A 14,260-nucleotide genomic window follows, 5' to 3' on the forward strand; every position below is an offset into this window, starting at 1 on the left:
TGCACATTAGCTTCGCCCATTACCGGAAAAAAGACGGCATATCTTCTGCTTGTTCTTAAAAGCTGAATAATTCCAAATGAACTCCGTTATTGTGACAGGAAAATACAACAAAGAATATTGTTAACATGTAGCGCATCGATTTTGCGTGGTAGTAATGTATGTATGTATGTATGTATGTAAGACTCTCGCGCACTCTTTCTCTCTCGCACGTGTGTGTGTGTGTGTGTGTATGTGAGAGAGAGAAACGCGCTCAGCAGAGCAACAGAGTTCTTCACACTAGAGTTTACGGTACGTCAGATGAGCTGATTTAAAATCGTTTAGACCGCCTGACGAGAGCAAAACTCTCAAGCGCTCATTCAGAGTGTTCAGCGAGTAAAATATATATTTATGCTAACCTTATTCTTAGCATCTAACACACACACTGGCGAGTAAAATCAGAATTTATTAGCCAATGGCTAATGATAGATATTATTTAATCGCCCAGAGGGACGATTTACTTGCATATGCAAGTGTTTTACTCGCATTGTAGAGGATTGACCGAAGACATTATTTTCAACTGTTAACAAACTTATCAACCCATCATCACATCATATTCCTGGCTCATTGGATCATAAAATCTATCTATGAAACATTTTCATCAAACTCACCTCAGCCCAAAAAATACATCCTCTCTAGCTTTACTCCCACCAATCCATCGGTTGTTAATGACCTAATCTCTCGAACTAGCTCATCCACTTGTCAGTTAGACTTAATTCAGAAAAAAAATATTTTTTAATTATTGGACAAAAAAGCTCCACAAGTAGTAACCTAGAATACTATCTAACACTTGATGGCTGCTCTGTCAAGTCCTCGTCGTCAGTGAGGAACCTGGGTGTGCTCTTTGATACCAATCTCTCATTTGAAAGCAACATTTCTAGCATCTGTAAAACTGCATTCTACCATCTTAAAAATGTATCTAAATTACGGCACATGCTCTCAATGCAAAATGCTGGACAGTTGGTTCATGCGTTCATGACCTCAAGGCTAGATTAATGTAATGCTCTACTGGGTGGTTGCCCTGCTCGCTTAATAAACAAACTCCAGCTGGTCCAAAACGCAGCAGCTCCAGTTCTTACTAGAACCAGGAAGTGTGACAATATTAGCCATTTCTGTCAACACTGCACTGGCATACATTTTAAAATCTTGCTTATTACTTACAAAGCACTAAATGGTTTAGCTCCAGTACTTGAGCGAGCTCTTAACACATTATACTCCATCACGTCTACTGCGGTCTCAAAATTCTGGCCAGTTGATCATACCGAGAATATCGAAATCAACTGCAGGCGGTCGATCCTTTTCCTATTTAGCACCTAAACTCTGGAACAGTCTTCCTAGCATTGTTCAGGAAGCAGACACACACTTTCAGTTTAAATCTAGACTAAAAAAACCTCTTTACTATGGCATACACATTAAACATGTTTTTCAATTAAATGATTGTTAGGCTGCATTAACTAGGTCAGCCGGAACCGGGAACACTTCCCATAACACCTGATGTACTCGTTACATCATAAAAAGAATGGCATCTACGCTAATGTTAGTCTCTCTGTTTATCCCGAGGTTTATTGCAGTCAGCCGGATCCGGGCCGTATCCAGATCAGATGGTGGACCTGCGCCCAGAGAAGACCAACACATCCCTGAAGTGCCTGCAGAGACGGTGTCAATAAGACTCCCCCTGAAATTGCCTCATTGACACGGCATCCTCAATAAACCTGTCTCCGGCGTGGGACACTACAATTTCAACTAAATATCCAAATAAATCTAATTAGTAGGGCTGTAATCTCCCAGTCGATTAGTCGATTATTAGTCGATACGTTCTGGCTCGACCAAAATTCTGATTGGTCGATTTTTTGCCGCGTTCATTTCATTATTTTTGCCGCGTTCATTTCATTAGTTTTGCCGCGTTCATTTCATCAGTTTTGCCGCGCCGCGTTCATTTCATCAGGTGGAAAGCACTAATTGCTAATGGGGGTGTTTTCAGAGCACCCCTGTTTCACAGGTAACAGTCTGCCTTCAGAACACCCCCATTGTTTTCACTTCTTTTGGATTAGCCCAACCCACTGGCGAAGAGAAGTCTCTCGCTGGTCCTTTGTGTTTCATTCCCCGCTGGCTCAAACGCACGCCCATAGCGGTAAACTTGAGGAACGCCCATCAACATACACATGAGGGGAAGCGTCACAACACCACGCTTCAGTCGTGCCGCGAAAGTGGATCTGTATCGTGAGTGGATCTGTACTGTCAGTTTTGCCGCGTTCATTTCATCAGTTTTGCCGCGCCGCGTTCATTTCATCAGGTGGAAAGCACTAATTTCTAATGGGGGTGTTTTCAGAGCACCCCTGTTTCACAGGTAACAGTCTGCCTTCAGAACACCCCCATTGTTTCCACTTCTTTTGGATTAGCCCAACCCACTGGAGAAGAGAGACAGATTGAAGAAGGCTAGTTTTCTTGTATATTATTTATTTAATTGTGAGAGCGTTTTTTCTGCTCTTGATCTGGCTTGTTTAATAAATGTTCATTTTTTATTAAAGTGGACGTGCCTTTTGTGTTTAAGAGTAAAAGCTTTAAGTTAATAGTCTATTCGTGTCTCAGCCGTGAAGCTGAGCTCAGCTGATCCTGTTTGAGCTGCACAGAGCGGCTGAAATGATACTGTCTGTTAGTTATTATAATACATATGACAAAAACAATTGTCTAAATTATGTTGCATATTCCTCAAACGTTCTTGTGATGATATCTAGTTGACAACATATAGTACTATATTTTCGGAAATCATAGGCTATGATATTGTGCACGTGATGCAGAGCCGACAGACTCGTGTGTCAGACTCATTTCAGTGCAAAATAATCAGGTCAAAAACTATTTAATATACTGCAAATAGCCTACTAGTTTTTTATGTTTATTTATAATTCATTTAGGCAGACAACAAGGCTACCAAGTACTTCGCACAGTGCGCAGCTAATTAATTTAACGGTTTTTTTTCCTAACGTCATTTTAGTCGATTTTTAGGCGAAAATTTCAGGACTTCAGTCGACCAAGATTTTCTTTGGTTGATTACAGCCCTACTAATTAGAAAACTAAATTAACTATATAAACTAAATTACTGATCTGCCCACATTGTCACTGTATGATAATTGAAATGAGCTGATGACATCACCGTTTTTCCCAGAGCGGCTGTAAAGCCGAATCAAATTCTGCTGCATTATTTTCCTGTTTAACACTGTGAAGCTGCTTTGAAACAATCTGCATTGTAAAAAGCGCTATATAAATAAAGTTTAATTGACTTGACTTCGATCCAGCACCAACCTCACATCTTAAAATCTGTCTATCTGTAATCCCATCTCCTATTGCTAATCTGATCAACTGCTATTTTTCTTCTGGGTCTGTCCCGCTATCATTAAAAACAGCTGCGGTCACTCCTATTTTAAATAAACCTGGGCTGGTTTCTTCAGTGATTAACCATTTCAGACCCATTTATAATCTTCCTTTCATTGCAAAGCTGCTTGAAAAAGTAGTTGCCTCTCAGCTACAAGCTCATCTCTCGGCTAACAATCTTCTTGATCCCTTTCAATCTGGCTTTCGGTCAGGCCACAGCACTGATACAGCATTGGTAAAAAAATGACTAATGACCTGCTAATGTCTGCTGATTCTGGTTGTCTTACTGTTCTCATCATGCTTGACTTAACAGCTGCATTTGACACTGTATCTCATCATATACTTACCTCTCGGCTAGCAGCTATCGGCATCACGGGTAGTGCTTTATCTTGGTTCATATCATATCTCAACGATAGACCATTTTTTATTACTATTCATAACTTCAAATCTTATCGGTGTTCTCTCTCTCAGGGTGTTCCGCAAGGCTTTGTTCTTGGACCACTGTTTAATATTTATCTGTTACCTCTTGGTCACATTATCCGTAGTCATGGTCTCAGTAATCATTGCTATGCTGATGACTTGCAAATTTAAATTTCAGCCCGCTCCAAATGATGTGTTTTTTTTACTATATACCTCCTGTAATTTCTAGCTAATCAGTCCATTGCGAGATAAGGGTATTCATGTGTTCACACTGTCTGGTGGCCATTTTGAAAGCGGTCTGAAAACTTTCACCAAAAGAAGAGCCCCTTAAATGTGCATGTTTTTTTTATGTTTAAGCCTTTATTTTCGTTAAGTATAACTTCTTACTGCAAAATTAAGAGATTCATGTTTTGACCTTTGCATATTATAACCTGGAACCTGGATGTGGGAAATAATTACAGTTAGATAATTACCAAAAGATAGTTTTAGCAACATAGTGCAGTTGCTACGGAACATTGATAGATTACTAGCTGTATAAGACTGTGTGCTACACTAATATATTACTCCACAGGCATTACTGGCTTGCACTTTTAAATCCATTATATTATAATTTACACTTTATTGATGGTCTGTGGTTTTACACTGCTGTAATTTTTAAAGACTTCATATTATTGTAAGGTGAGCTTAAAGGGTCAATACTATGAAAAATTACAGCTTTTGTGTGACATCAATAAGACAAAAGGATCATTTCATAGATATTTTAATAATAGCTGTACATATTCAAATATGTATGAACTTAATACATGACCTAGATTATTTATTTGGCAAAATTGTCCTTTTAAATTTAATTTAATAATATTTATTAATTAAAAAAGGTTTGCTGTTCCAATAAAGCTCAGTGTGCTCCCTTTAAGCTCATCCACACTGAACGTCTATGTAAATACTTCATAAACAGACTTTAAATATTAACTGATGGTTGTCACTTCAAGTTAATCTTCATAAAATTATTTTTTAAAAATATTAGTTAAAATAAACAAGAAATTCCTGGTTCTATTTGTTGACATATTAGATGAGATGGATTTTACAGAGGTATTAACAGAGTATTATTGACACAGTACTTAAGCTGCTTACATTTATTGTGAAAGTTGCTTATACAAATCATCTTTAATTGAAAATGTTCTTGTTCAGATGTATACCTCCAACATTAAGAATAGCCAATTTAGGTTTGGAAACAATATTTTGTAATTATAATGTCACACTTTCAAAGAATCATCTAACAGTTTAAATGTTTTTTCATACATAAAAATAGATTGATTTTAGGAAGGGGTCCCTCATAAAAAGTTTTTAAAATTTGGAGGTCCTTGGCATCATAAAGTTTGAAAACCCCTGGTGTAGATGACAAAAAGCAGTATATACAGTACTATTACATAATATTTCTTCTCTGAAACATTTCACTTTGAGAGAGACCTGGCACATGTCAGCGAGGGAGATGAAAAAAAAAAAAAACTTCCTGAAAGAGATCCAGAGCATCTGCGAGAGGCAAAGGAAAACTTTTGTTCATAATTTATGTTGCACTATTCATTTTGCACACAACAATTCTGCAATTTCTTTGTAATTCAATCCTGTAGGCTAATAAATAAATAAAACTGTCCCAAGACTTCATGTCAACCTTGAAAATGTGCAATATGTAGGGTTTTTAGCTGAATTTCAATTATTCAATTATTTTTCTTTTTCATTTTTATTATTTTAGTTTTGTTTTAGCCATTTTATTCAACAAAACATTTCTTTTTTTAAGCTATGCTATTTGTTCAATGTATAGATTTTCTTCCGTTGCTATGGTTATCACTTTGAGTCATCTCAATCTCATAAGTGATTGACAAAATAATAATTCAGCGGATTAAAGACGAGCTTCTTCAGGCCATTTTTGGTGCAACTGGCTGACAAAATCTGCCCTCAACAGATTCTACATTGAGCACCTTCAGAATGTTTTACTGGAAGAGGCTTTAATGGAATGTAACAAATTTGCTGTAATGTTGTAACTGCCATTATTTATTTAAGGGATAGTTCACCCTGAAATGAAAATAAAGCCATATTTTACTCACCCTGTAGTTGTTCCAGTGCCCTATGTCCTTCTATCTAAATCGTATTGATTGTATTTTTTTGTAATCTCCACATTCATGACTGCCACTTGTGAAAATGAGCTATGATATGTCCATTCCACAACATATGAAAATCTGTGGTTATAGCCTTGGGATGAGACGTTAAACCGAGGTCCTGACTCTCTGTGGTCATTAAAAATCCCAGGATGTCCTTTGATAAACAGTAGGGGTGTAACCCTGGCATCCTGGCCAAATTTGCTCATTGGTCCCCGTCCATCATGGCCTCCTAATCATCCCCATATACCAATTGGCTTCTTCACTCCGTCTCCTCTCCACCAATGAGCTGGTGTGTGGTGGGCGCTCTGGCGCAATATGGCTGCCGTCACATCATCCAGCAAATTATTATTATTAATTATAGCGCCACTTAGCAGCATTTCTCACTACGTGGTGACAAAAAAATGCATTCTGGTTGAATACCATCTTTATAAGATTTAGGGGTTTTTTTTGTTTAAAACTACATTTTCTGAATGGGAATAGTCTGACTATTGCAAAATAAATATTGTCTAATAACTAATAAAGGTGATGCTTTCATTGGAATCACAGCCGAGTTAAGGCAGCTCTAAAGCAGCACTGTGTCTGCACAAAATTCTGTGTAAAGACGCAATGGCGCATAAAAGCAGACTTAAAATATGCCAGGTCTGACCCACCTCAGCCCCTAGTATCAAAGGCGACGCTGAAACGGTTTTGATTCAGTGTAAATGAGGGCAAACTTGTGCCGCCCTAAACTTCGTCATTGTCATTACAACGACCTGTCAGTGTCAGCTCAGGCGGCACGAGAATCAAGAAGCGGGAGACAAAACATATAGGAATAGCTCCATTAAAAAAATGTCTACTATTTGAGTAAAAGAGTCCTGTACTCACATCGTCAAGCAAACCACCAAAATAAGTCATCATGTGTAATCAATTGGTGTTTGCCGTTTGTAATCTTCCTTTGAAGAGACTGACAGATCAACGCACTGCAACATTTCCCTCAGATACAATAAATGCATAACCCAGTCGCCGCCACTGTGATTGTGCATCGTTATATTATATTCCAAAAATAATCTCTTTGAGAACGATATTTGCTATTTACTACCTGAAACTCTATCATTGTTAATTTGTTGTGTTTGCGCCAAAGTGACTTTCTGGCTAACTTTCGACCACTTTTAATCCTGCGGTGATCTACCCGGTGTAATAATTCATAATTTCATTATAGCATTTGTTCCAGCTGGAACAATCTTATTAAGAAATATAAATAACTAAAGGCTACTGTAGCCTACAACAGCCTATTAGTGCCACAGAATTATGACAATCATAGAAACGTGATTTATACAGTATAGCATGCAGAGGAGATTATAAATTCTGTATTTTTATGTATAATGAGTAGAATTTCATTATTTATTTCATTATTGTTTGAATTAATTAATGACACATTGTTAAAAGTTAAAACTGTAGTTTTAAAATTATGTTCAAAGCATTGTTTCCCGTGATTTTAATTCCTGTGTAAATGCATTTATGCCGTTTCAGAGAAGCATTAAATGGTCTGTGTAAATGCACATCTTTGTGATTTTATGCCCCTTCAGTTTGGTTTCTGTGCCGCGTTTGCTGCGTTAAGATGCCTTTGTACACTTACATGGTCCTCTGTGAACAAATGTGATTTGATAAACTGGATTTGAACGTAAATGAACACTGAAAGTCTCAGTTAAAGCCCAAATAAACATGATTTTCATGTATGCAAATGAAGTGTGTGTCATTAATCCAGCGGCTCTGAGCTGCGGATCATAATCGCACGGCTTCATATTTGAACGGATGAAACTCTCTCTCTCTCCCTCTTGGACTGTGGACTTTCATCTCAAGAATGTAAGAAAATGCTTTGAGATTTATTACCAATATCTGTAGGAAACAAAATTCAACTCTTGTGTCTCTATCAGGCTGACTTTGGGAATTATGTCTCGGCAAAAGCAGAATTTGCTGTGGCTGATGATCATCTGTTGCGCATCAGGCCAGATAAGTATGTTGCTTTCAGTAGTGGACATTTTATATTTACTTTGTTACATCCTTTAAGTCCCTGTGGTGAAAATCACGTTTTTAAACGTTGTTTCTATGTCTATGTGTTTTTAGACAAACCATGTGCAAATTCATCAGTCAACATCATTGCTGAGTATTTTCTCTTTAAAACTGCAGTGAATCAAAGACACTTAAAAAAAACAGTTTGAAATAGCTTCTCTAACTACATTGAATCCAATCACGTCAACGTGCTGACGAGATTTAGCATATCATTAACTATTCTCTGAAGCAGGGGAGTATCAAGAGAAGCAGGTTATCCCGCTATATACTTCTGTTGATATGAAAAATCTGGTAGATTTAGCAATGTCGCGGGTGAATTATGTGCATGATGTATATCTGAGCTTGTGTGAGTGAGTGGAGGCAGGGCTATTTTGCATATTCATGAATCCACGCATACTAAACACCACGTATACTAAGCAAGGGTGTAGAATTATATTCAAGCTATTATAAGGCATGAAGAAATTTCTCACTGGGAAAAAAAAACTTTAAATAGGTAATTTTGGTGATTAAAGACGAGTTTTAAGGGATAAAATGATTGATTTTAAGAATGTTTCAAGTATCTGTACTTCATCGATCAAGTATTTATTATTATGGAAAACTTTTACTTAACTACATTTTAAAGCATTCAATCATACTTTTTTTTTACTACATCTGTAATGTCGTCAGACATGTCGTTCCTCATTATTTTGAACTGGAGAAGTTGCTACGCTCATCCGATTGCATCGGTTCTCTGTTGTCAACAACTCAGATTCAAATGATCTTTCAAAGTGACAACAGAAGACCTTGAGTGTGCTTAAAAATCTGAAAAATGGTGCGAAAAATACGTTATTAAAGGTGTCATGAACTGGCTTTTTTATACTGTTGTCTGAGGTCAACTTATGACGTTCGCATGGTTTTTACATTCAGAAATATCATAATGAATAAGTAATAGGCTATTTTTTACCCTGGTTTTGAGCCTCTCTCAAGAAACGCATAGTTTTTGGGGTGTACTGCACTGAAGACTGAAGACGGCTAGGATTGGATAAGCTTTGCATATTTTTGGCTCCCCTGTCAGTACATGTGGGAATTGTTTTGAAAGCGTGTGGGGAAACAGCAACCGGAATGATTTGCCCAAAGGTCTCGAAAATATCTTTATTAAACAAACACGATTTATCTCTCCTCCACCCATGATTGATTGGAATTTTTTTTTATTATTATTACTTGGCCCGTCCGATCTGTATATATAACCGTGAACCGTACACACGCACACATGTTTAAGATAGCCTGTCGTCAGGTCAGACTTATGTTTTGGTAGCAACACATAGCCCCGGGATGTTGGGCTTTACGAGCTCTGGCCCATACATGTCCGAGTCTGATCCAGAATCGCAATGTAGATCCCTAATAGATATGTATTATTATTACATAGAGATAAATCCTCAATAAACCCGTCTCCGACGTGTTGCCTCCGATCCTTCAAATATTCCACTTTAATAATTATTTAATCAACACATCATTCTCAATAAACCCGTCTCCAGCATGTTGCCTCCGATCTTTCGAATATTCCGATCTATTATGACCTCTGACCTGTAAAGTTGCTAGAATAATAATCATACGCTGCTTGTTAATTGGCCAGAGGAGAACTGCCCCCCTTATGGAAAAATACATCGGTATCATAATGTTTTGTCTTTGGTGATTTATTAATAACTCAGCATCGCCTGTAATAAAAGAGAAATACAATAATTTCATCCTATGTTTAAAGTGATTAAAATAGACTTGACAGCCCTTACTGGAGTTCCACAACTAATGAACTTTGTGCTCTCCTCTCTCCCTGCCCACCGCAGTTGTGTGTTTGTTTGTGTGTGTGTGTGTGTGTGGGTGCGCGGTGGACCAATCCACTGTAAGGCAAGAGAGGGGGGACTAGATATATAGAGTGTAGAGTAAAAAAATGCTGACCACAGTTAAGATTTATCTTTTATTTATTCATTTATTTAATTAATTAATATTGTCAATGCCATTTATTTATAAGGTTTGGCATGCTTACCAGAAAGATTTTTTTAAAGGTCCCGTTTTTCCTGGGTTTTTTTTAGCTTTGATTGTGTTTACAGTGTGCAATATAACATTTTTGTTCATGTTTTGCGTGTAAAAAAACAGTATTTTTCACACAATTTACTTATCTGTATACAGCTGTTTTCACTGTCCTAAAAACGGCTTGATGATTTCCTTGTTCTATGAAGTCCCTCCTTCAGAAATACGTAATGAGTTCTGATTGAGCCAGCGGTTCCCGTGTTGTGATTCGACAGCAGCTTAGCGCACGTTGCCCGGAAAGGTCACGCCTCTTACCATAACGGGGAGATGCATGCGCTCAATGATCTCTAAGTACAGCATCCCTGGGAAGGCCAAACAAAGGTGATTTGACTCCGGGATGAAAATAACAGCGTCTCGACGTCATGGCGACAAACACACTTTACGAACGCAACACTTCCTCTTCTCCACGTGGGAGAGCAAATAGACCACGCCCCCTTTTTTGCGTATTCTTGTGGGCGGAGGTTAGTCAACAAACTGTTCTACTGACGTCATTAAAGCAGGAAGTACATGGATGTAGTCCAAACCGGTTGTTCGCTGTAGGCTTTGAAAGGGAACTTCTGTTAAATAAAATATCTCGCTTGGCATTGAACTTTGAGCTTTATAATTTTACAGGTATTATTTATGCTTTAACAGCAACATTACACACTAACTAAAGTTTGAAAAATGGGATCACGAAGAACAGGACCTTTAAAGTCTATTTTTGTTTACTGACAAAAATTATCTTTAAAGCACTTTAACTTTGCATTTGCAGTCAGCAGAGCCAAATTTTATATCATTACAGTTCTAGATTTTAGTATAGATATTTATTTTATATATTCTATTTATATTAATAATATTCTACTCTATTAATATTAAAAGTGTTTGTCATGTTTTGACAATAAAGGACCGTTTAAAACCACAATTAACTGTCTGTTTTCTACATCTTTCACTCAGGAGCAAAAATATGCCTTTAAACTTTAAAGAAATAAAGATTTGACATTTATCGGGATAATTATTGATATCGACTGATACGGAAAATTATATTGTGATAATTTTTTTGGGCCATATCGCCCAGCCCTAGTGAGAACACACCACTACATCTGGACATTTGACTGCACTTCACAGTTTTGACATAGTTGATCCTTCTTGCAAACGTAATGCAATGGACTAGGGCCTACATTAAACCTTTAAATAAAAAAAGTTGCTGTTTACACTTCATATACAATTAAAGAGCCTGCACAGTGACAGGATATAAATTAACGCAACCTGCCTACTTTCAAGATGCGCAATATGGACATGGGGGACAGAAATGATATTAACCAGTTCATTAAGTTTTGTTTCGTTGAAACCCTTTCTTTAAAGTGAATTTTGTTTAGTGTAAATTGTATCTTAATTTGAATCAATGTTTTATCAATTAATTGCCTTGATTTAATAAATAATAAGCAAATATAGTAGACAATGACACGGAGGCGCCGGCGCCGTGTGAACAACGGCTTAAATGAACAACTAGGCTACTAGAAAAAATATTTATTTGGGCGCAGCTCTAGTTACTTATTTCAGTAGGCCTATATTCGAACCAGCATGTCACAAAGGGCATTCTGGGTTGAGCACGGATAAGCTTCAGAAATGAACGGAATCTTCAGAAAGACGCTGGAGGAAAAATTATCGTTCTTTCTGCGCACACTGCATGTTTTTAAAAAAAAAACAATTCAACATATAGATAATAATTTTCAATGTTTTCATTACTAATAAATTACTAAATGCTAAAAATGAATAAATGTAAATTAACAAAAAATTGCATTGCATTTGAAATCCTGTGAAACCAGGGGGTGCACCCCCATTCCCACGCCCCTGGGCCTGTATGCTACTTATTTTATTATGTAAAACAGAATTTGAATTTGCACTAGAGGTGCTGATTTGTTTTTAATGTTGCAGAATTTTAAACAAATCTGAAAAAAATGCTTCTGTATGCTTTTATTTGAGTGCAATTGTATCAATTAACAAAATCTACAGTCTGTCACATGCATCTCAAAGATCGTCTTTAATTGTGTGTGTGAGGGGGTGGCGCGATTGTGTTTTGCCTAGAGCGGCAGTTGAGCTTGTGCCGGTGTTGGCTGCGGGTACAGAATATACTTGGAAGTCTGTACTACCGGTACTGCAGAAATGCTGGTATCGTCACATTTTTTCAATTTCAGTACCGACTTGGTACTGAAGTACCGGTAATTGTGACATCCCTACTGTTACAACATCTTTTTATAAATGTTGTCTTTGTGCAGCCTGCTCACAACAATTGAAAATTCAAGTCCGTTTGACAGATGGATGTTTCGGGAATGCAAGTAGCTCAATAAATCAAGGTAGTAACATGGCTGTGTGAATATTACATATTTGTTGTCTGAAAGCACTGGCAAACTCATTGAGTGAATTTCTGTTTTTCTTTCAGCTTTAAACTTGACATGTCAATCAGATGATAATGAATGGGATTTTCATGTAATGAATGTTAAACTAAACATCTCTTCCCTGGGTAAAACCTCTGTATATTTTATCAATAAACTGTTCTTGAGTTCAACACCTCTTTAATAAGTATTTTGTTCAACAAATGTAAAATGCTCTCTGTTTTCAGGACATTGCAAAACATACAGTTTGAAAATAACAAAGCAAGGGGAGCGATATGAAGTCAGAATTAATGAGACAGTTGAAGACATAAATGAGCCATTTTTGCTGGACGACAATGCATGTGAGCGATGGGATCCAGCAGGTGTGTATCGTCCTACAGATGCAGTGCTACACAAAAAAAAACAAAAAAAAACAAATAGAGTACAAATTTGTACCTTTTAAGGTACAAGTGGCCGTCACTGGGGTGGTACCCTTAAAGGTACATTTTTGTACCTCTAAGTCAGGGCAAGTTCGGTCCTAGAGAGCTGATGTCCTGCAGAGTTTAGCTCCAACCCTACTAAGCCACCACAGTATAAAACTCATGGCTCCCAGCATGCATTGCAGCATTAAGTATGTCACCATTGTTGAGATTCATGTGCTGATTCTTGATATCTGTGTGCGTCTAAACTTTTTTCCCCCTAGAATGTATTTAAAAATCAAAATTCAGAATGTCTGATCAGTGGCAAGAAAGTATTGTCGGTGAATACTATTTATTAAAAAATTTTGTAAGTTTAGTCAAAAAAAATGTCATCGTTTTTGGCTCCTTTTGATTTGAACAGACTATGTGTTTTGTTAACCCTGTAACAAAAACCACAAACTCACATAAAAAAAACCCAAGAGTCAAACTGCCCACCTAAATGAAACCCCGATCACCATAATGGTGACCAAACAATAAAACATCTAAACCTCTGTTAATTCTCAATAAGAGCTTCTATAGATGTATTTCAGGGTTGGAGCCAAACTCTGCAGGATAGCGACTCTCTAGGACCGAACTTGCCTACCCCTGCTCTAAGAAGCGGAAAATAATGGTATAATTGTAACCTAAGGACCAATTGTGTACCTTTAAAGGCACAGTTATATGTTTTGTTCCCCAAGGAACAAAATTGTACCTCCACTGTACCTTTTATTCTGAGAGTGTAGTGTTGAAGGTTGTGGTTTGTTGTTGTTGTTGTTGTTCCAGGTTCCAAGTCTACAAAAAACCCCACCCCAACACAACACAAACACAAACTAACTTTTCACAATTTAGAGATTTTATGACCCTAACATTCAAACAAAAAGTTTGGATGAAGTTAGGGTTAGATCATGGTACAACAACAAAATATTGTTTAGTACTATTGTAAATTATGTTTAGTAAGGGTTGTAATAATTCAATCACTTCCCTTCTGTCCGATCTTCATCAGATGATGTGACTTGCCCCATGCCTCAGGTTGACGGAAGCAGTCAGGGTAAGATGTTGTCCTTTTTCACTGAGTTTTCCATTTCCATATCATCAGTTAGGGCAGGACAATTGGTTATTTAAACAGTATGTTATGAAACGAGGATCATGTCATTTTGGCTATATGGGGGTGCTCAATAGCCCCTTTCACACATACAGTCTTTACTGCTAAATGACCAAAACGATCGTCTTTGACTACTGTGCCACGTCTTGCTGCTTTTTCAACGTGTCACGTCAAGACCCTGCTTTCTTTTCCTTTCATCAGCGCTGCAGCTCTGCAGTTGGATACTCATGTTTTTAAGAGCAAAAACGCACTGTT

The sequence above is a fragment of the Gobio gobio genome (genome assembly GCF_949357685.1).
Source record: "Gobio gobio genome assembly, chromosome: 13".
In the NCBI taxonomy this organism is placed as follows: Eukaryota; Metazoa; Chordata; class Actinopteri; order Cypriniformes; family Gobionidae; genus Gobio; species Gobio gobio.